The following is a 21,917-nucleotide window of genomic DNA, read 5'->3' as shown; positions in this document are numbered from 1 at the left end:
CATAAAATAACGGACGTTAAATACGGACGCTGCCAGTGAAAAAAAACGTAAAATATTTTTTTATATATATTGTGCGTATCTGTTTTGTTTTTTGTTTTGTGTTTTCTTTTATAAGATGGTCAATACAGTTAATTTATTAATCTAAATTTACTGTACAAAAATAAAATAAAATTTACACTGCTTTGATTTTAAATAAATTACATAAAACATTAAGTTAGGTCTGAAAAAGTTATTTTATCGAGTTACAAATAAAAACATACGTCATGATTTAATTGTGTCATGGCGTCATTTCAAAAGTAATTTCTCTTACATTATTTAAGCAACCTTTTGTGTATGTTCCAAAAATTATGTTAATTGCTTACAAGACCAGACAAAAAAAGGTACTGTTCAAAAATTGTTAACCTTGCAGTAGTTGAATAAAGTTGAATAGAACTGTTTTAATGCAATGTGTGTTCACAAGATTTAAATTTAGTTTATAATTCATATAGCTTTTAAATTGAACTTGAAATATGGCACAATTTTAATTTTGCAGTAAACTAAGCATTACAATTTGATCTAACTTTTTTATTAGGATGTCTATTTGCTATATCTTAGGATATATAGTTTGAATACCACTATTTGCTAGTTTTCTGGGGAGTCGTAACAGTATTGAGGTAGAGAAACTGAATCACAATGCAAAAAATGCTTCTCTTACTTTGCTTTGTCTCCTATCTAGTCCAAATATCCCAAAAAATTCTTTGATCAAGTAAAAACATTGTTTTGTTTTCACTTCAGAGAAAATAAGTTCAAGAAATAAGTTAAAATTAAGAGTTTTTCCTTAAAACAAGCACAATTATCTGCCAGTGGTGTAAGTTAAATCATCATTTTTGCTTTGAAATGTAGATATTTGGACTAGAACCAAGATTAAACATTAAGGAAAAAAGTTTTTTTTTTTGCACAAATCATATAAATTCCATATAAATACAGTAATTAAATACAATTCTGTAGCTCCTGGTGAAGACTCAACATTGCATCTCTTGTGATGTGACATATCAATGCTGAAACGATACATTGTGCAGCCCTAGTGGAAAGTCAGTTTTTAGATCATTAAAATGTTCACACTAGCAAAAAATACAGCTGATTCGAATGTTATCACTCGATTGAAGAATTGTTCTCAGTGTTTATCAGCTGATAGATATGGGCCAGTAGGGGCCTTCTGCATCTACGGTAGGCTCAAAAGGCTGTTATCATCCATCCACATAGCTAATCAGCATACAGCTGCGATTACATTCATTTTAGACAACATAATCCCAATGTTTTAACTTCAGAAGAGTTCAGAATTCAACATTTGGTAAAATAACTCTGATTTTCAATCATAAAAAACCAACACATTTGTTATTCTGACCACTTGTCATTTTCTAGGAGGAAATAAGAATAGAATATTAATAACATAAATCCAGGCCCATAGTCGGGGGGCAGAGGGACTGCTATGCCATCATAAATAGTGAAAATAATCCATCGAATAAGGCCTTAAAAGCAAGCGGAATCCTCTGTTGGCTGTTGTGACTTCAGCTAATCAGTTTTGTTCAATGCCAACATCCAGTTCTGCAAGAAAACATACAATCTGAGTAAAGTCATCTTTCGCTACTGTATTGTTTTTAAATAGTGAAAACATTTGACAAATAACTTTTATTCTAAATCTTGGACCTTATTTCCAAAACAAAAAATCACTAATAAAAGGTGTGAAGCATCAAAAGCCGCCCATATTAAAATTTATTTAAATACTTATTTGGCTATTGTTGTTATCCATGAATTTTCAAATGTATTTTTTTTTTACAAGAGAGACTAGAAAAAACTTTAAGTTCTACATTATTATTATTATTATTATTATTATTGTTGTTGTTATTATTATTATTATTATTATTATTATTATTATCATCATCATCATCATCATCATCATCATCATCATTATTATTATTATTTTATGTTTGATTTTTCATCATCCAAATGGCCAAATTCTAAGAAAAGTTGAATGTTCTTTGAGCCAATTTGTTATTTGCATAATAAATGACAATAGGCAACAGACAGATTGTAATTTTTTTCTAATGATAAATGATTTGATAAATTTGTATTTCAATATTAAGCATTATTTCATCTTTACTGTAAATATTCAGGAAATATTTTGGTATGTCAAAAAATGTGGTTATGAAGACCATCAGACAAGCTAATCCAGCTTAAAATGTCACTAAAATGCAGTATTTAAATCTCATAATTATACATAAAATTAGGCGTATAATAAAAAAGGTCCACTTTTTGAGAAAAGAGAACCACCCAACCACTAATTAATACTTTAATATATAAAATATAATATAAATAATATAATAAATATATAATAAATAAGATATATAATAAATATAAATAATATAATAAATGTGTGTATTTTTAAGAGGATGTCTGTGTAAATGTGTCTGAGTAATCTTACTCACGCTCTGTATTCATGCTGTGTGTGTGAAGTTTTCCATATAATGCGAGCGACTGGATTTTTACCTTATAAAAAACAAGGACCGAATGTGTATCTGTTTGTATCTTCAGTGCCTAATTATTTTGGCATCTGTCATCGAAACCACTTCCAAACAGGAAAGGAAAGTTGCACCATTTAGGCCACAATGATGCACAAACCCGTCTCTTTCTGGTTTCGCTGCCTTTCCACCACGGACTCTTTTGTCAACATTAGAGGGGTTCTGCTTTTTTAAAGTGTCAAGATCAAAAGCTACTTCTAACAATACACGTTTCTCTTATTGCTGAAGCCACCATAAGCTTTTAATGTTGCAAAGCAATTACTGTAATTAAGAACAAGCTTTACAACTCTTGGATCTCTGCAGAGGCTTTGAGGTGAAACCGCAAACATAAAAAAAAGAAGAAGAAGAAGAAAAAAAAGATTGACGATAAAGGGGATTGCAAATAAATACGAAGCTCTTTTTGTGGAAGAGTAAATATAAAGCGAGGCTCAAGGGTCTCTCATCCGTTCAAAGAGTTTGGGGCTGAACAAATTAAAGGGAACGTCGCTCAAGCATGTGTTTACAGAGAGAGAGAGAGAGAGAAGCATTTTATGAAGTTGTTTAGCAGACAGTGTGCTGTCAGACCCTCATTACTGATTGTATAAACTGATTCATTTAAAAAATATTGTCCTATTTTTGTCACAGTAAAGTGGCAGCAGTAATGTCTACAGTAGCTACAGTGCTCAGCATAATTGAGTACACCCCATTTTGAAAATGAATATTTTTATCCATGTCTCAGTGAATAAAGGCAATGTTTTTTGGTGCATTTAAACAAGACAGATTTATTAAACAGATGTATTTATTAAAATAATATTTTAGTCACCAAACATATTTAGAAATTGAAATATAATACAATTAAATTCAAGCAAAATATTCCAAAAATAAATTACAACCTACAAAATTTCAACTAAATTTTCAATTTTTGCTTCTCTTGATTTTTCCTCTTTTTAAAATTCTTCTTGAATATTTGTCTATAACATATAAATTTGGGTGTACTAGATTTTGGATGGTTATCGTAATTTATTTTGTTAGATAAGCTCCGGATTTGGCTTTAGTACTGACTAATCTAATGTATATGCACAAGTTTAATATTATATAGCTTCCTGTTCAAAATATGAATTTAAAAGATAGATTTGTGAGGGGTGTACTTATATATGCTGAGCACTGTATTATAGTATTTTCAGCTTGGACTGTTCCTCAGTGCACAAAATATTACTTAATATAGAGTATTTGTATTTTAAAAGTAATCATTAATAACAGATTATACATAGTATATTGTAAATATGTAGTTTGACTGTGCTTAATATTTATCATTTCAATTCTTTATAAAATATAACCACTTTTTAAAGTTCATTTTGACGTATATTAACACAGAGAGATATATCAATTTGATCATAAAAAGTAGATGTAAAGCTGTATAAATGCACGTACAGCATTTATTTTTCTATTTAAGATTAAAGTGTTATATGTTCATTTCTCTGCCACTGTTTCTTTTAGACCAAAAATCTGAGACATCACCTCCAGTAAGTTATGAAGACATATTCACAACTCAACAAAAGGTTTTATCAAATTATTTTTTTGTAAATCGATCAAATTGATATGTTACCAAATGGGCTAGCTAGCTAGCAAGGTAGGCTAACAATAACAAGCTGAATGTTAGTAATATACTGTAATGTTAATTAGTCATATGTTAACGGCATTTCCATTATGAATAAAATCTCATTTTAATGGCAGTACTTTTGATTAGATATGAACACAGGGAACAGAGTATTAGCGAGCACCACCATGTTCTATGGTAAGTGAAAGAAGAAAGGGACAGAACTGGCTCTTCCTGCAGATGAAAGTGAGGATGAGATGGGTTTTAGTGTCCATGAGAATTATGCAGACTGGACATTTGATAAAACAGTCATAGAGACAGTTTAGGTGAGCATAGTAAATAGTATAAAATAAAAACATTGTTAGCTAGTAGCTATAGCTACTAGCTTACAATGTTTATATATGATATGTATACATTATTCTGATGCATCTGGATATACTAGACTTGTTATTTATTTGTTATAATATTTATTAGAAGGAATATTTATACTGTATATTGTACAATATTATGTTTGCTTTCAGTAGTATTCAGCAAAAAGAATGGAATAGATAAAAGCTGTTGGAATAAGAGTTGTTGGAAAGTATGTTTAAGGTGTCATTTACAAGTTCTGTGTTGAAGCTTACTGCAACTCCAATTAAATCAAAACAAACAACATTTCAAACAACACAATTATTAATTATAAGGAAAGTTCTATATTAGAAATTTCTAAGCTAGATCCATATTGGATGTTGTTGTCATATGGCAACATGTCATGAAGTACCTTAAAACATTTTTAATGCCACTTAATGGGGCATCGCTTGATTATTTTTCTAAAAGTGCCTGATGATTATGTTTATTGGAATTTAAACTATTTGTACCCTGCATTTTTTGTAAATCATTTTATAAATGTATGATAATCATTTTTGGCTCAGGGAAAAATAAACATTGCACATAAAACAGTAATATGTGTTAACACTAATGCAATTGTGTGCGATTTCCTTGTAAATAGATACGCAACAGGGAAAGAAAAGAAAATGATTAACACTAAACTGCACAGTGGGTTACAGAGTTCTTGCCAACAGGCAACATTACCCGTGAAAAGACTTCTTTTGTTTTTTGTCTGAACTCTTTGAGTTAACTTCCTGGTACTGAATTTTATCATGCGTTGTTGTTAGTTCACAAGCCTCTTACGTAATCGGTTATTAGAAACTCATCCTTAATGAAATATGTTTTGTTGTTCCTCAAAAAAGGACAGTAAAAAAAGTCTGCTTTAATTTAATTAAATGTAATATTTTAAATGTGAAATTAAATGTATAATGAAATATTTGCAGTCACTTTTTTTGTGAGCAATAGTATTTGGCTCAATAGATACATGCCCCATCATACAATCCTCAAAATAACTTTTGGAATAAGCAAATGTTTGTATGAGTAAATTTCTTTAATTGATTAAAAAAGTTTTTCCAATGCTATTTCATGCCAATCCTTAACTTTTTTTAGGTAACACTTTAAAATAAAGTTTATTAGTTAATGTTAGTTATCGCATTTACAAGCATAATAACATTTACTGTATTTGTTCATGTTAGTTAGCATTAGTAAATGAAAATACAGTTGTTCATTGTTAGTTCATGTGAACTCACAGTGCATTAATAAATGTTAACAAGCATGAATTTGGATGCTAATAAGGCATTAGTTAATGGTGAATTATGATTATTAAATGTTGTACAAGAAATGTTCAACTAATGAAACCTAATTTGTATGAATTTGTACAATCTCATTCATACATTTTAGTACAATTTGCTCATCTCCCAATGGTGATTGGGTTTACTGTAAGAGTGGGGTTTGGTGGCATGTTTCCTTTTAAAAACCAAATGACAAATTAGACACTAAACTAACAAAACATAAAATAGGTTCTGTGTGAGATCAGGTGGTTCTTTCCTAGTTGGGATCAGAAAGAAGGCAATGCAAATGCAGTTTTCGTCACAACTTGTCACTGTACAACATCTTGTTTTCAGAGCGTTTTATTGTTTGATTTCTGCATTACAGCCTCTCTCATTATTTACCTAATACAGTGCAAATCAGTGAGTGGAGCTAAACAGGCAGTGATTCAGAAATAAAAAGTGGCACATTCCACAGTCTGTGATTTCTGCAGATTGGCTTCAATACAAGCTGTTTTTACACACACAGTTTTGAGCTCTGAAACTTTTATTAAACAGTGACCACTTATATTTCAAAAGATCTCAATTCATGACTCCTTTAAGTAAACTATTTGGGAACAAATTTTTTTTTTTTCTATTCTGAGTGTTATCAAACCACCTCATTTTTAGTAAAAATTAATTATATGAAATGGAAACAGACTAAATGTATTCTACGTTGTTCTTAAAATGACACCAGACAATAAAGTTCAACAGATTCTGTAACGTTGCAGAGCAGCGAATGTCACTCATTTCTAGAAGTGCTGGCATTTCAGGTCAAAGCTATTCTTCAGTCGGTCTTGGCGGTCTGTGTTCGTTCTGAAAGCCCGGCTGAGCTGACCCTGACCCGCAGTCATTGTTGACAGAGCTTGGTATTCCCCTCGCAGCACGATCCAGCCTCTGAACCACTGCCTTTTAGGACCGGTGTTCAATTCAACTTGTCCCTTTCCCCCTTCCACATGCACTTCACCAAAGTGCACTTTTCTTTCTAAAGTTGCACATTTCTCTGTACACAAACTCATATAGTACTTGCATCTGCCTAAATGGTTTTACCAACACCACCATGCATTGAACTCAAACCATCTTTTTTAGTTTGGTTCTAATTTGTTGAACCTTTTGACACAGATGGGACATGATAGAGAAAATCTATCAATTATGGCTTTTTTTACTGGGTCATTGAAGCGTACAGGATTATAATGAAAGGGCTTTGGTAAACGTGCCTACTGTGTATTAACAGATATTGATTGGCAGTTGCAGTTTGACCTAAAGATATACACTCAAGCTCTGTTTTCAACTATCAAAGTCAGTGCAAACTCAAAATTTACAATGTTTATTTTGCTAGCGCACATTGTTATTCTTTAATTGAGCAATTAATCTGTGCAAGTTAATTTGCTGGAAAATAAGAGTTTTTTTTGGTAATCTTTAATCATAATCTCACCATTTACTTCCACTTTTGCTGTGGCAGCCCTTCTTTGTCAGTTTGACAGCTTCAGCTACAATATTCTTAAAGGATCCTGTGAAGTGCTTTGAATTGTGGATGTCACAGTAATTAGGAACAGCGTAGTTCAGTTTGTAGTGTTTAAGTTCAGTTCAGTTGAGCTCAGTTCAGTGTGGATTAATAATCACTACTGAGAGTCCAAATACTGAAGAGCAAATCCAACGATGCGCAGCTCTACAGATCCCGAACCATGCAAGCCAGTGGCGACAGCGGAGAGGGAAAAAAAACTTCACTAATGGCGGAAGTGAAGAAAAAAAAAACCTTGAGAGAAACCAGGCTCAGTTGGGCACGACCATTTTAATTTCTCCCCTGGCCAAACGTCTTGTACAGAGCTGCAGTCTTAGTGGCGGAGGCAGGAAGCTGGCCTCAGCGAAGACTCGTCTGTCTCTGGAGCGTCACAGGAATCAGTCTCATGTTCTCCACTCCTCCATGACCACCACAGTAGCTGCTCAGGATTCGGCCTGGTCCAGGATATGGAAACCTTGGGATCATCTCGTCGTTGGTCTTGGATCGAATCAGTGACTCTGCATAGTCTGAGGGCCTCGGGAAGAGTATCCCCAGGTGGAAATAGAGAATAAAGAAAATAATTAGCGTAGCTGATGTTCACAGTGTATATAAACAAGATGCAGAACCTGTGTGAAGGCCCCCTAAGTGGTGCACTAAGTGTATGCTTTACTGAACAGATAGGTCTTTAATCTAGTTTTGAATTGGGAGAGTGTGTCTGAGCCTCGGACATTATCAGGAAGGCTATTCCAGAGTTTAGGAGCTATAAATGAGAAGGCTCGACCTCCTCTACTCGACGTTGCTATTCTAGGTACTACAAGGAAATAAAAACAGTGGTGTTTCTTTTTCATCACTGCTCTCAGATCAAGTGCATCATGAAATCAAGTGCATTAAATGAAAAGCAAGGAGACTGGGCATGTTGGATTGAATTTTAATTTTGAATTGAATTGTATTATTTGACAGATTTTAGACAAGCTGTACAAAAATACAAGTATCCCATACATTTTGAAATAAAAACTGTCGAGGATAAAAACACAGTAAAACCCTGGGCTTGTTTCCATTGTGGTCCTCGCTGTTAAATAAAACAAAATATGGCTTCAAAATACAGATGGTGCATAAAACAAACAGTACCTCCACATTTTAAAACAGGAACAAAACAATTCACAAATACATTTATTCCTTCATTCATTCATTCATTCATTTTTCTTTTTGGCTTAGTCCCTCTATTAATCAGGGGTCGCCACAGCGGAATGAACCGCCAACTTATCCAGCATATGTCAGATGCTAATAAGATTTGATAATAAACTGAAGTATGAGGTGATAAGAAAAAATCAATTTAGGTGGATATGACAAACTACAAGCTTTGGTTGTTTATATTAGTTTTATATTTTATAAATGCGAATTTTGTCACTTGTTTAGAACACATTAGCTTAACCCAGGCTCATTGTGGATGCGTACCCAGGTCTACATTTCTGGAGACATGCTGAGGTAATCGGTAGGCCCGCACGGAATCTGCGCGCGCAGAATTCCACAGATTTTCCACAGAATTCCGCAGATTTCCACAGATTTTTAGCCCATCATTAATTCTGTTTATTTACTTGAGTAAATGTGTGTGAATCTATATTTATTCAGGTTCAAATTAATTACAGTAATATTATTGAGTAATATAAAAATGTTCATCTGATTTATGTACAATATAGTTTGTAAAGTAATATTTTCTGTCTTTTAGTAGAGATATTATATGAGAGAGACTTGCTTTGTTTACCAAATAAAGTGAATCTGATTGGATTTGCATTTTAAACACTAAATAAAAGTTAAAAAGATAATATATTTTATTTCACATATTAAGGTTTTAGTTATGATACTCCCAAAATAATTCCGCAGAAATTCGCAGATTTTTACCAAAATTCTCCACAGAAATAGCAAAAAATATCCGCAGATTCCGTCTGGCCCTAGTAATCGGTCAGTGGTAACGCAAAAAGGAATAGAAGCTGTCGGTGGCATCATACCGCCTCATAGTGTTAGTTTTACTGACAAAATGGAGCCAGACGTACCTCTGGGTATATATTTTGCAGTCTCCAGAAATGTTTGCTATATATATATAATTATCAACGATGTGCAGAAGGCCCCTTCACAATATTTAGTTTCAGTTTAATGTACATCAGCACACTGAAATAGTAAATTCAATTAAATTCAATTCAGTTCTTCTTTATTTATATAGCGCTTTTACAATGTAGAAATGTGTCAAAGCAGTTTAACATAGAAGATTATAGTAAATTGAAACTGTGTCAGTCCAGTTTTCACAGTTTAAGTTCAGTTTAGTCTGAAATGAAAGTCAGACTTTAATATTAATATGATTCAAGCACCAATTATTAGTCGAGATGTATGACTGTGCCTTGAAATGTGTGGTTAAACTTCTGTTCATATTTCAGCAAGAGTCATTCCTTTAAATTTGTCATGGTTTACTTTTGAACCTATGTTTTCCAGCAAATGAGCGATTGGGAAAATAACTGAATATGTATAGCAGCTACAATTTCAGCCATAATCTGTGTGTTTTGCTACACTTTGAATTGAAGGGTGAATAGCTTGTTTTGCGCGACACATGCCATAATTATCAGTAGGCAGAGAGTAGCTGGTCTTTTGTGGATGTTCAAATGCATTGAAGCATTTACACTGTGAATGCTAATTGATTGAATGTGTTTTTAACTACCGGTTGAAGTGGTCAAAAAGTGGATAAAAGTGTGTTTATCATCATCTACTTGCGACTGAATTGATGAAAATGTATGTTCATTTTGGTCTCTAATGCTTCCCCATACCTGTGGTGCTTTAACAGCATAGGAAATATTCCTCCCATACCAATTCAAAGGAACTGCTTTATATGTAAATATTTGCAATTTGGAAAATCTGCTCACATAGGGGTACATGATATTTGAAAAAACAACTGATCACGTTATTTAGTATTTTGCTCTATATGCTGAGATATGAAAATGTGACTTGAATATCTGTTTGAAAAAATATATATAATTTTTTAGAATAATTTGGAAGATTTTGCATTGTTCACCTGCATAAAGTATAATAAATAATTTAGAAGCATAGATAAATACAGTTTCAATCATTGATTCATTTTATTTTTCGGCTTAGTCCCTTTATTAATCTGGGGTCACCACAGCGGAATGAACCGCCAACTTATCCAGTATGTGTTTTTAACCCAAATATACAGTATTACTAATACTTTTTTTAATGCCTGAATTCATATAGAAAATAAATTAGCTTTTTGTTTAGTATTTACTTCAACACAATATTTTTTTAAGTGTAAAAAAGCGAGAAAACATTCTAAACGTTTGCTATATTTTTCAACGTTTGCTATATAGTTTCAAATTTGCAATTAATTTACAAATCGCATGTTTGCTCAACTGTGATTCCGACTTTACTGACACGCATCCCATCTATTCACTATTGTGGATGCGCACATCGTAATTGTAATGCTGATACATCAAATCAGGCAGCAGTGGTTCATATATAGCTGCATTTACATTAAAGTAGGAAACTGTATCATGCTCTGTGTTTTGCATAAAGGTTTTCCCTTGTCAAGTTCAATGTTATGGTAGATAGTATCAAGTCAAATGAGGGAGTTTTGTGTACAGTTTGTTTGTGTTGACTACATTCGTATTGTCTACATAACTGTGGTATAATGTCATGGCAAATCTGACAAAGACAAATGTATGACGTTATTGACTGATGTTAATGGCACTCTTTCATGAATTCACATGATTTTAATATGCAGGAGCTCCTCTTTGAATAGCTTTTTGTTGGTTTGGACATGTTTTTCTTTGGTGCTTTAACAGTATCAATCAGATATCTGATGAAGGCACGTTTGCAGAGGAAGTGTTCTGTCTGACATCACCTGTCTGACATCCTGTGGATAGTCAGCTTTGTGTTTGTTTATTTATCTGAGGTCAACAACGTCATTTGCAAGGTGCTCTTTCATTATCTTTTATCTTGGTGCGTCAAAACGCTCCACGTTTTTTGAAAATAGGCTCATCTTACAACTCATTTTATCATGTTGCATGAATTCTCAGGATCTTAATATGCAGTCTGTGGTTTGTTGGAAAGCAGATACTGAGTAGATCTCTTCTTTGAATATTCCTTTGTTGGTTTGGTCATGTTTTTCTTTGTCACCTGTCTGGCATCCTATGTATAGTCAGCTTTGTTTATTTGTTTATCTGAGTTTGCACTGTCCATTTGCACTGTGCTCTTCCATTATTTTTTTTATCTTGGTATCACTCCACTTTTTTGAAAATAAGCTCATCTTACTGTTCATTTTATCATGTTTTAATCCATTCAGCCCATCTGTGTTTGTGACAAGAGAACTGTTTGCTTAGCTTAGCATAGATCATTGAAACAGATTAGACAATTAGCATCTCGCTCAAAAATTACAAGTTTCGATAATTTTCTTATATAAAGCTTGACTCTTTTGTGCAGTGATACACAGCACCTGAAAATAGTCCCCAGCACTGAACCCTGCGCTTGCACCATCAGTTAGAATCTGTGTAATATCATTGTGCCAGCTGCAGCAATGGTACAGCAGCAAAGTTCCTTGTTTATTACGCTATAATCAGAGTATAGCTCCTAGCGTCATCGGCCTAGAATATATCAACTTTTCATTTTTTGTTTGTCTCGCTAGACAATGTAACTACAGAAGAGTCAAGCTTTAAATAGGAACATTTTCAACTCTTTGGTCATTTTTGAGTGAGATGCTAATGGTCTTATCCAATTCAATGATTTATGCTAAGCTAAGCTCTAATTGCTCCGGCCATACCTGGAGATTGGCCAACCCAGGTTCATTATGGATAAGCACCCCTGCATAAATTTCTGGAGAGAGCGAAATACGTCCCAGGAGGTATGCTATTTTGCAGTTTTTGTTTTAGAGAATCCACAAGAGGCCAATGTGTGTGCTTTTTCAGATCTCAAATTTCTCTCGCAAGTGCTATTCGCACCTGCTGTTCTCACTTAAATCCACCACTGAGGCCACTGTCAACTGACTGACTAACTGACAGACTGACCAACCAATCCCCCCCACGCATCCCCTTCCCTTAACTATCCATCTATCTATCTATCTATCTATCTATCTATCTATCTATCTATCTATCTATCTATCTATCTATCTATCTATCTATCTATCTATCTATCTATCTATCTATCTATCTATCTATCTATCTATCTATCTATCTATCTATCTATCTATCTATCTATTTATCTATCTATCTATCTGTCTATCTGTCTATCTATCTATCTGTTAGTTCGTCCGTCCGTCCGTCCATTCGCCCGCCCGTCCGTCCGTCCACCCGTCCATCCAAGAGATTTTCTGAGAGTTGTTGATTTGACACTGAACTATACGATTTACACAGTTGTAGAGAAATGTCAAACACTTCTTGAAGTATCGATTACATTGTGGCACAGTTAAGACGTAACACAGTCTGTAATATTTACACAGTTCATTGGAAACAAACAGGATCTACAGCTGTTGGTTTAATCTCTTCATTCATGCCATTGTTTGTCAAGCCAGAATACAGGCCAACATTCCCAGCTACGAAATGGACTTATTAGAGGATTTCAAAGGAATGTGCTCTCTGAGAAATCAAACAAACATTTATTTAAAGTAGCCAAGCAAATCTGTGTAAGTGGGTAAAGGTATTTGACATTTCCACCACGAGCTTGTATAAGCCCCTTAATGAAATGCGCGGCGCGGGGACTCCGGACGGCTGCCTTCTTGACTGATGGAATCACTCATACCAAGAGATTAGTCAAATGCACAGAGGGGCCTTGACCCCAAGAAGAGCCGTACGCTCTGCCCCGCACCATACCTGAAGCGAACATGCAACAGCAGGCACAGGGTCCTGTCTGAGCCTTTTTTTTTTTTTTTTTTTACGGATCAGGGCAGGATGGCTGCACCATTTCGGCTTCAGCCCAAGCCAGGAATGCTGAGCTAATCTTCAAGGTGCTGGAGCAAATTCCAGCCTTCACTTTCTTTCTTCTTTACAAGCCCACACCGTTCAAGTAAACAACTTGGAAGTTTTTGTTAGTGCTGGATGTTTGATGTGCAATTTGTACTAAGATGAGTGGAGATATGGGTTTGTGTTTGGATGTAGCTGTCTAAAACTTGAAATCAAAGTCAAAAAGTTTAGTTTATTCAATTTTTTTTTTTGTATTATGGAAGCTGGGGTTGAGTAACTTTTAACATTTGCTGGAAGTTTAAAGTGTTAGTTCACCCCAAAATCACCCTCATTACATTCCAATTGCCAGAGACCCTCGAAAACACAAATTAAGATAATTTTGATGTAATCCAAGAGCTACCTTATTTGCCATATACAGCTACAATCTTGAGATGTTAAAATGAGAGATGCACCAATCACTAAAGGACTGGAATCGCATGGTTTTTCATAATGATTTGCCTGGCGGGTGTTCTGTCGATTTGTCCCACCCTGTCAGATTTATATGTGTAGTTGGCACATTTTGATGACAAAATATCCTACCTATTAGATTGTGCTACCAGATTAAATTTTCATGTGAAGTGGTGTAATTTGAGGCTGTAATATCATCCTAACCCACCCCAATCCCTAACCCCTAACTCAAACCCAATCAAACACAGTGGTCATTTTCAGCTGGTTTGTATTGTTAGCGGCTGACAGCATGGACCATGATGTCATAAAGACATTTTTGCTCACAGTCACAGCCATGATAGTTTGTTACAATGTGTAAAAGCGGCACTATATTTGCAATTTGCTGCCATATTGCTGCCCCAGTTATTTTATCTTTTGCATCCTCTAACACACATACAGCTTGATTCAAGCTGATCCCAAATTTATGAAATCTTAAAGTTGAATGCTGGGCGTCACGGTGGCACAGTGGGTAGGACAATCGCCTCACAGCAAGAAGGTTTCTGGTTCAAGCCTGGGCTAAGTCAGTTGGCATTTCTGTGTGGAGTTTGCATGTTCTCCCTGTGTTGGTGTGGGTTTTCTCTGGGTGCTCCAGTTTTCCCCACTGTCCAAAGACATGCGGTACAGGTGAATTGAATAGGCTAAATTGGCCGTAGTGTATGTGTGTGAATGAAAGAGTGTATGGGTGTTTCCCAGTGTTGAGTTGCGGCTGGAAGGGCTACCGCTGCGTAAAACATATGCTGGATAAGTTGTCGGATCATTCGACTGTGGCGACTCCTGATTAATAAAGGGACTGAGCCGAAAAGAAAATGAATGAATGAATTATGAATGAATGAATGAATGCTGGGGTAAAACAGCTGCTGCGCCTATCACCTGGTAAGGTAAATTCCTGTTATCTCTGAGCTGTCCAGAAGCAGAAGGGAAAAATACTCTGACTTCCTGGAGCATCAACAGAGCTTGTTTATCTGCATTCGAGTCGACCTGTGTGGTTGGTAATTCTCATTCTGATGACTCTGCAAAAAAAAAGCACAAAAGTCATAACAACAAATGTTTTTCATATGTTATTTTAACTCATTCTAATCAGTTAATCAGATTTTAACAAAATATTTTTAGTTATACAAAGTTTAACTAATATTTTTGTCAGTTTGACTGATATTGAGTTGAGATGACTAGAAAAGTTCATTTGATTCAACTGAAGGATTTTAAGCAGGATTTTAAGATTTCACAGTACAGCAAGAATTTTGGCAGATTAATACAATAAGTTAAATGTTTTAAAATGTAATTTGAGTGATTGTCAAAATGTTATTGTTGAAAAGGCTTTCAAGCTATTTTTAAAATGTCTGCGGCCTGAGTAAAATCTGCTAGACACATTAGTCATAATTGTTATCAGAGAGAGAGAAAACATTAGTCATGTTTAATCTGTCAGCAAATGCTTTACCAGAGCAAGATTAAAATGTCACAAAATAAAATAATACAAAAATATACATACAAATAATCAAAACATATTAGATAGGCATAGATTATAATCTTTGGACTTTTATGAAAAAAGGAAATTAAAAGTTTGTTATAAACAGTTTAAATTACACATTTTGTTAGTGTTAGTGATAGTTAGTGGAAAGAAAGAAAGAAAGAAAGAAAGAAAGAAAGAAAGAAAGAAAGAAAGAAAGAAAGAAAGAAAGAAAGAAAGAACAGAAATTGGAATCAGCAACTGGTGCATCTTTATAATTAAATGGCCAGAAAATGAACCAAAAACTTTGTGAAAACATTCCATGGGACTTCAATGGTTCAACTGTAATCACATGAAGCTCCAAGAACATTGAACCCCTGAAATCACATGAAATGTTTTAACAATGGCCTTTGAACATCTCAAGACCATTACTGTCTATGGAGGATGAGAGAACTCTCGGATTTCATCTAAAATGTCTTCATTTGTAATCAGATGATGAACTAATGTTTTCGGGGACTGGAACAGCATGAGGGTGTTAATTAAAGATAGAATCTTTATTTTTGAGTGAACTAACCCTTTAAGAGTGTCCTGACATTACATCATCGATCATCTCTTTGGCATGAGTTATAGGTAGGACAATGATCAATCAGTGGTGGAGTGTTTGGGAATACTCTTGGGTATCAGGGTTTTAAGATCGCAGTTTTGGAGTTTTTTTAATAGGATTTTTTTTTTTAATAGGACTAATTCATTTTCTTGCATACCAATACTGGTAAAATTACAAATAAGCTTTTACTATTTATAACAAAAACATCATGAGAAGGGCGGCATGGTGGCTCAGTGGTTGACACTGTCACCTCACAGCAAGAAGGTTGCTGGTTTGAGCACCGGCTGGGCCCTTTGGCATTACTGTATGGGGTTTGTATGTTTTCCCCATGTTTGTGAGGGTTTCCTTTTTGTGCTCCGGTTTCCCCCACAAAGACATGTGGTATAGGTGAATTGAATAAACTGAATTGGCTGTAGTGTATGTGTGTTAATGTGAGAGTGTGTGGGTATTTCCCAGTACTGGGTTGCAGCTGGAGAGGCATCTGAAGCTGGAGCTGGAGAGGCGTGTGTGTGAAAAATATGCTGGATGAGTTGGCGGAAAAAACGAATCATCATAGCATAGTAAAATGAGCCTTTATTATAACAAATTGTTGCCTTTTCAATGTTTCATTTTTAAGTCTTCTGCTAAGCCTTGTGAGCTGTATTGATTGTGGATTTCTCTGCTGTATTTACTTCACAAAAATAGCCTTTTATTTACTTGTGTCTTAATGTCCCTGCCTTTTAAATGTCATTAGTCATAAGTCTGATTTATTCCCTACTGTAATCCTGACATTCCTTTCTGGAGTGCCTGCATGTTCTTTCTGTTTGTTTGCTTAAAAGAACATTTATGATGTGCAAATGCCTTAATGTTTCATATTCAGGACTGTCGTGATATAATCTTCCAAATAAGCAGCAATGAAGGCAGAGTTCCAGCATGGAAGGCTTGACGGCTACAATCAGTTTGTGCGAGTCCTTCACTGGCACTCTCTGTAGTCTGGGATGAGTAAATTCTGTTGGTGAGTCATGGGACTTGCAGAAAACTCCATTCCTTTCCTTATCTCCGTTGTTGTTGTTGCCAGAGTCTTCATGTTTACAACTGAACAGCTGAACATCTGCTGTGACGAATCCTCCACCCTTCTCTGAGAGACTGACTCACTCATTCACTTATTCAGTCAGAAGCTTCAATGTCTGAGGGACTGCCTTCAGACAACTAAACACAGAGATATAGTTACACTGAGCAACACTGATACTACTACTACTATTATTACTACTACTACTACTACGTCATAAGACGTTAATATTAGGTTAGATTTAAGTCGTGATGTCAGGTGACCAAAATGTCTAGTCAGTGTCTAAGGACAATGTTATTTTGATGTCCAATAACAACGTCAAATGACGTTGATATTTCGTTGATTTTAGGTTGTGTTGGAAAGTGACCAAAATCCAACATCGAGCCAACATTTTAAACCAACGGCAAAATACTGACATTTATTCTTCAGGTACGGCAACCAAAATCCATCATAGTAGTAATGTCCACACAACGTCAAGCTGTAACATCATTAGACGTTGATATTTGGTTGTTTTTGGGTTGTGTTGGGAAGTGACCCAAATCCAGTGTTGAGCCAACAGCTTAAACCAAGGTCATGTTGCCGTCAAAAACTGACATTTATTCGTCAGGAATGGCAACCAAAATAAAACATAGTGGTAACCTCCACACTACGTCAAGCTGTAACATTATTAGACGTTGATATTTAGTTGTTTTTAGGTTGTGTTGCAAATTGACCAAAATCCAATGTCGAGCCAACATCTTAAACCAAGGTCATATTGCCGTCAAATACTGACATTTATTTGTCAGGTATAGCAACCAAAATAAAACATAATGGTAACATTCACACAACGTCAAGCTGTAACATCATTAGATGTTGATATTTGGTTAATTTTAGGTTGTGTTTGAAAGTGACCAAAATCCAATCTCGAGCCAGCATCTTAAACCAACGTCATATTGACGTCAAATACTGACATTTATTCATCAGGAATGGCAACCAAAACAAAACATAGTGGTAACCTCCACACTATGTCAAGCTGTAACATTATTAGACGTTGATATTTAGTTGTTTTAAGGTTGCATTGGAAAGTGACCAAAACTGTACAATGTTGGACACTGACGTCAGTCTGATATTGGATTTTCAGGATTTTCATTTCTGCCCAAAATGCAATGTCCCACAACGTTGGGATGCAACGTCAATCTGACGTCATGTTGACGCCCTATACCTGCTGGGCTACTACAACTAATTATTATTTATTTATTTTTACTATTTATAATTTACTAATTTATTGTTTGACAAATTATATAAAAAAATTGTACTGGAGGTTTCATACATCTGTTTGTTTGTTCATTTTAATATTTTATATATCATTTAGTTTTGTTCTATCTCTCTCTCTCTCTTTCCTTACGTGTTTTCTTCCATCCATACATCTAATTATCATAACTTTAATGGTTTATTTATTATTTTTGCAGTTGAATAAATATGAATTTATTTTATTTCCTCCAAACATTCAGTTGAAATTTCAGTTAATTAAAATAATAGTTCCCCTCAAGATTTAAATTCTGTCTATCCTTTACTTGTTTAAAACCTATTTCACTTTCTTCTTCTGTTAAACACAAAAGAAGATATTTTGAAGGAAGTTAGAAGCCCTTACCTACTGACTTCCCTAATATTTTGTATATATATTTTCCTACTATGGAAGACAATTGTTACAGGTTTTTCAGCTTTCTTCAAAATGTCTTCTTTTGTGTTCAGCAGAAAAAAAAAGAAACTCATAAAGGTTGGAAACCACACTAGAGTAAATAAATAGTAAATTAGAGTACATTTTCATTTTGAACTGAACTATCTATTTAATAATAAAATACATGTGCTATAAATTAAATGTGCGATCTAACTCAGATTCAGTTCAAATTTAAAAGTTGAACAGTAATTTACAATTACAATTTGCCACTTAGCTGGCAGCTAGCTCACTGCAACTCTCACATAGTCACCCACTGAAGCTAAGCTGGGCTGTGCCTGGTCAGTACCTGGATGGGAGACCACATAGGAAAGCTAGAGTACTGCCAGAAGTGGTGTTAGTTAGGCCAGCAGGGGGCACTCAACCTGGGGTCTGTGTGGGTCATATTGCCCCAGTATAGTGAAGGGCACTCCATATTGCTCAGTGAGCGATGTCTTTCGTATGAGACATTAAACTGAGGTCCCGACTCTCTGTGGTAATGAAAAATCCCCTTATGTCATTAAAAAAAAAAAATAGGGGGTTAACCCTGGCATCCTTGCCAAATTTGTCCACTGGCCTCTGTCTATCATGGCCTCCTAACAATTCCCATATCATAATTGGCTTTATCACTCTGTTTCTTCTCCACTAATAAGCTAGTGTGTGGTGTGTGGTCTGGCGCAATGCAGCCGTTGCGTCATCCAGGTCGATGCTACACAACGGTGGTGGATGAAGAGATTCCCCCAATATGTGAAGCACTTTGAGTGTCTCGAAAAGTGCTATATAAATGTAATGAATTATTATTATTATTATTATTATTATTATTATTATTATTATTATTACTTGATAAGAGCATGTACTAAATGCTCTAGATGTTGTTCATTACCAATTAACATGTAAAAGCAATGAGTGAATCATGCTATTACGGTTGCTATTTTTAAAATGAGACATGCCTATAACATTCTAGAGGTTTCTCTACCTGAATCCACATATCCCAAAGGCTTACTCCACCCTTAATATAACATTGCATCAGGTACATAACATATCTGGCTCCTTTCACACTCACACACATTACAGCAGCATGAGCTTAACATTATTAGGCGTTGTCCTTCTCATCCTGTCCAAGTGTCAGCACCGATAGTATGGCAACGGCCTGTTGCAAACTACACGCTGAATATCTTTCTCATTGGCTCTCAGCGTGCAAACAGCTGTCCAACTTCCCAATCTAATCTTGACTCTGGCCTGGTACCCGGCCGCCTGACCACTGGCCCTCACATCAGCTGATAACTGTGGTCAACATGAGGAAGTGGCTGAGATAACTGATGGATTATTCAGTGCTTAAGGGCATTAGGTAAGATGTGTGGAATCCATGGACATTACCTCAGCCAGACACGCTTGAGCAATCCACGCCCAATGCCACCTTTTTTGGGCAAATGCCTCATGTCATCATTGTGGAATTGAAAAAAAAACTTTAAACCTCAGCATGTGTTTTGCAAGTGATTGAGATTTGCTTGCTGTTGAGTGGGACTCCATCTGTTTGATATGCAAGTCTGTGAAGTTTAACGAAAACTTATTGCTGATGAGACATGTGGATTTTTTAACGTTTACACATTTATTAATTTTCCTTCGGCTTAGTCCCTTATTTATTAGGGGTTGCCACAGCGAAATGAACCGCCAGCTATTCCAGTATATGTTTTATGCAGCAAATGCCTTTCCAGCTGCAAGCCATCATTGGGAAACATCTATACACTCTCGCACTCATAAAGTATGGCCAATTTAGTTTATTCAGTTCACTTATACCGCATGTCTTTGGACTGTAGGGGAAACCGGAGCACCCCGAGGAAACCCTCGGGAACACGGGGAGAACATGCAAACTACACAGAGAAATTCCAAATGGCTCAGCCGGGAATTGAACCAGCAACCTTCTTGCTGTGAGGTAAGAAAATAGAATAAAGTTGAATAAATACTGCTGTGACAATATTTCAGATTGTCAAATCATTCTAGCATATCAGACAGGCAAGAGATTAGTGGAAGAATGCTGGTGTAGTTCTAGTTAAAACTTATTCAGTTCAGTTTAAAACAAATGTCACTGTTGAAGGCCGATTCACTGAAGCACAGCCTCACCAGCCACAACCAGGCAAGCCAGAGTCAACAGTTGCAAGGAACCAAAACTTCAGCAACTGACGGAGGTAAAGAACAAATCTAAGAAGAAACCAGGCTCAGCCAGGATGACCAATTCTCCTGGCCAAAAGTCATGTGCAGAGCTGAAGTCTGGGCATTGGGGGCGTTGAGAATGATGAGCTTCTGTCTTGGAGAAGGTGCAGGTCCAAGTAAGTCACCAGGCGGGTGTTCAGACTAGCCAATGTAATTATTGCAGAGATTTATCTATTACTGGGGTTTTTACAGGAATCAGTCTTGTGCTCTTGACTCATCAAGCACCACAACAATGTGTTCTGGATACAGGTCGGATCTATGAGACACAGAAAGACTTAGGGTGCACTAACACTTGGCTATCCGAACCATGCCGGGGCATGTTCTGTTTGGAAGAGGTTTGCCAGAGTGTGGTTCGGTACTGGCGCAGTACGCTTGTAATGTGAGTGCAAAGCGCGCCTAAGCCCGAAACTGAAGATGCGTTGTCACTTTTAAGGGAGTTTCATGTGGATTTATTAATCATTCTTACTGTTCAATGAATGCGAATTGTCATAGTTTATTAAAGACATAAACCTCTTGCTTCACTTCACGTCGCTACACTTTCAGCAAACCTCCTAATGTGCAGCATGATAACTTTTATGATAATTTATGAGCGTCAAACGTTGTGGATCTGTTTGGCAAAATAATTGCATGTCACTGCATCCCAAATGACTAACATTTCTGTAAAATGATGTTACTAAAGCAATCTCTCTTTTGAGCGAGAGCGCATCTCTTCCTGTTAAAATGAACAGTCGCATCATCGATGACGTAAGCGTGCTCCGACTTGGAAGGCAAAATGCAGTGTGAGTGCAGGCCTTCAGGGCAGAGGGGAGGGGGATACAATCGCACTTTGGCACGGTGCAAGGCAACTGTACCTAGTGTGAGTAAGCTCTAACATAAGTGTACGTCCCATTCAAATTACTGTGTCTTTTTAGGACACGTTCCTGTCTCCAGTTGCTGATTAATGCTGACACCTTTTTCACCTCAAAATGGAAAATGTTTTAATGTGTTTTGGTTACTTCGAAGACAGATGACTTAGGACCACTCCATGTAAACTGATTTTTGTGGAAACTGTGATGTAATACATTTACATATGTGTTCAGTTTAAAAGCTAGTGACATTGCTAGTGACCTTGCCAAAAAAAAAAAAAAAAAACAGCCAGGCGCACTTAAGGAATCACATTCCACCTTTTTGGG

Source organism: Danio aesculapii, chromosome 9 (genome assembly GCF_903798145.1).
Source record: "Danio aesculapii chromosome 9, fDanAes4.1, whole genome shotgun sequence".
In the NCBI taxonomy this organism is placed as follows: Eukaryota; Metazoa; Chordata; class Actinopteri; order Cypriniformes; family Danionidae; genus Danio; species Danio aesculapii.
Note: the sequence above shows the minus strand (reverse complement) of the source record.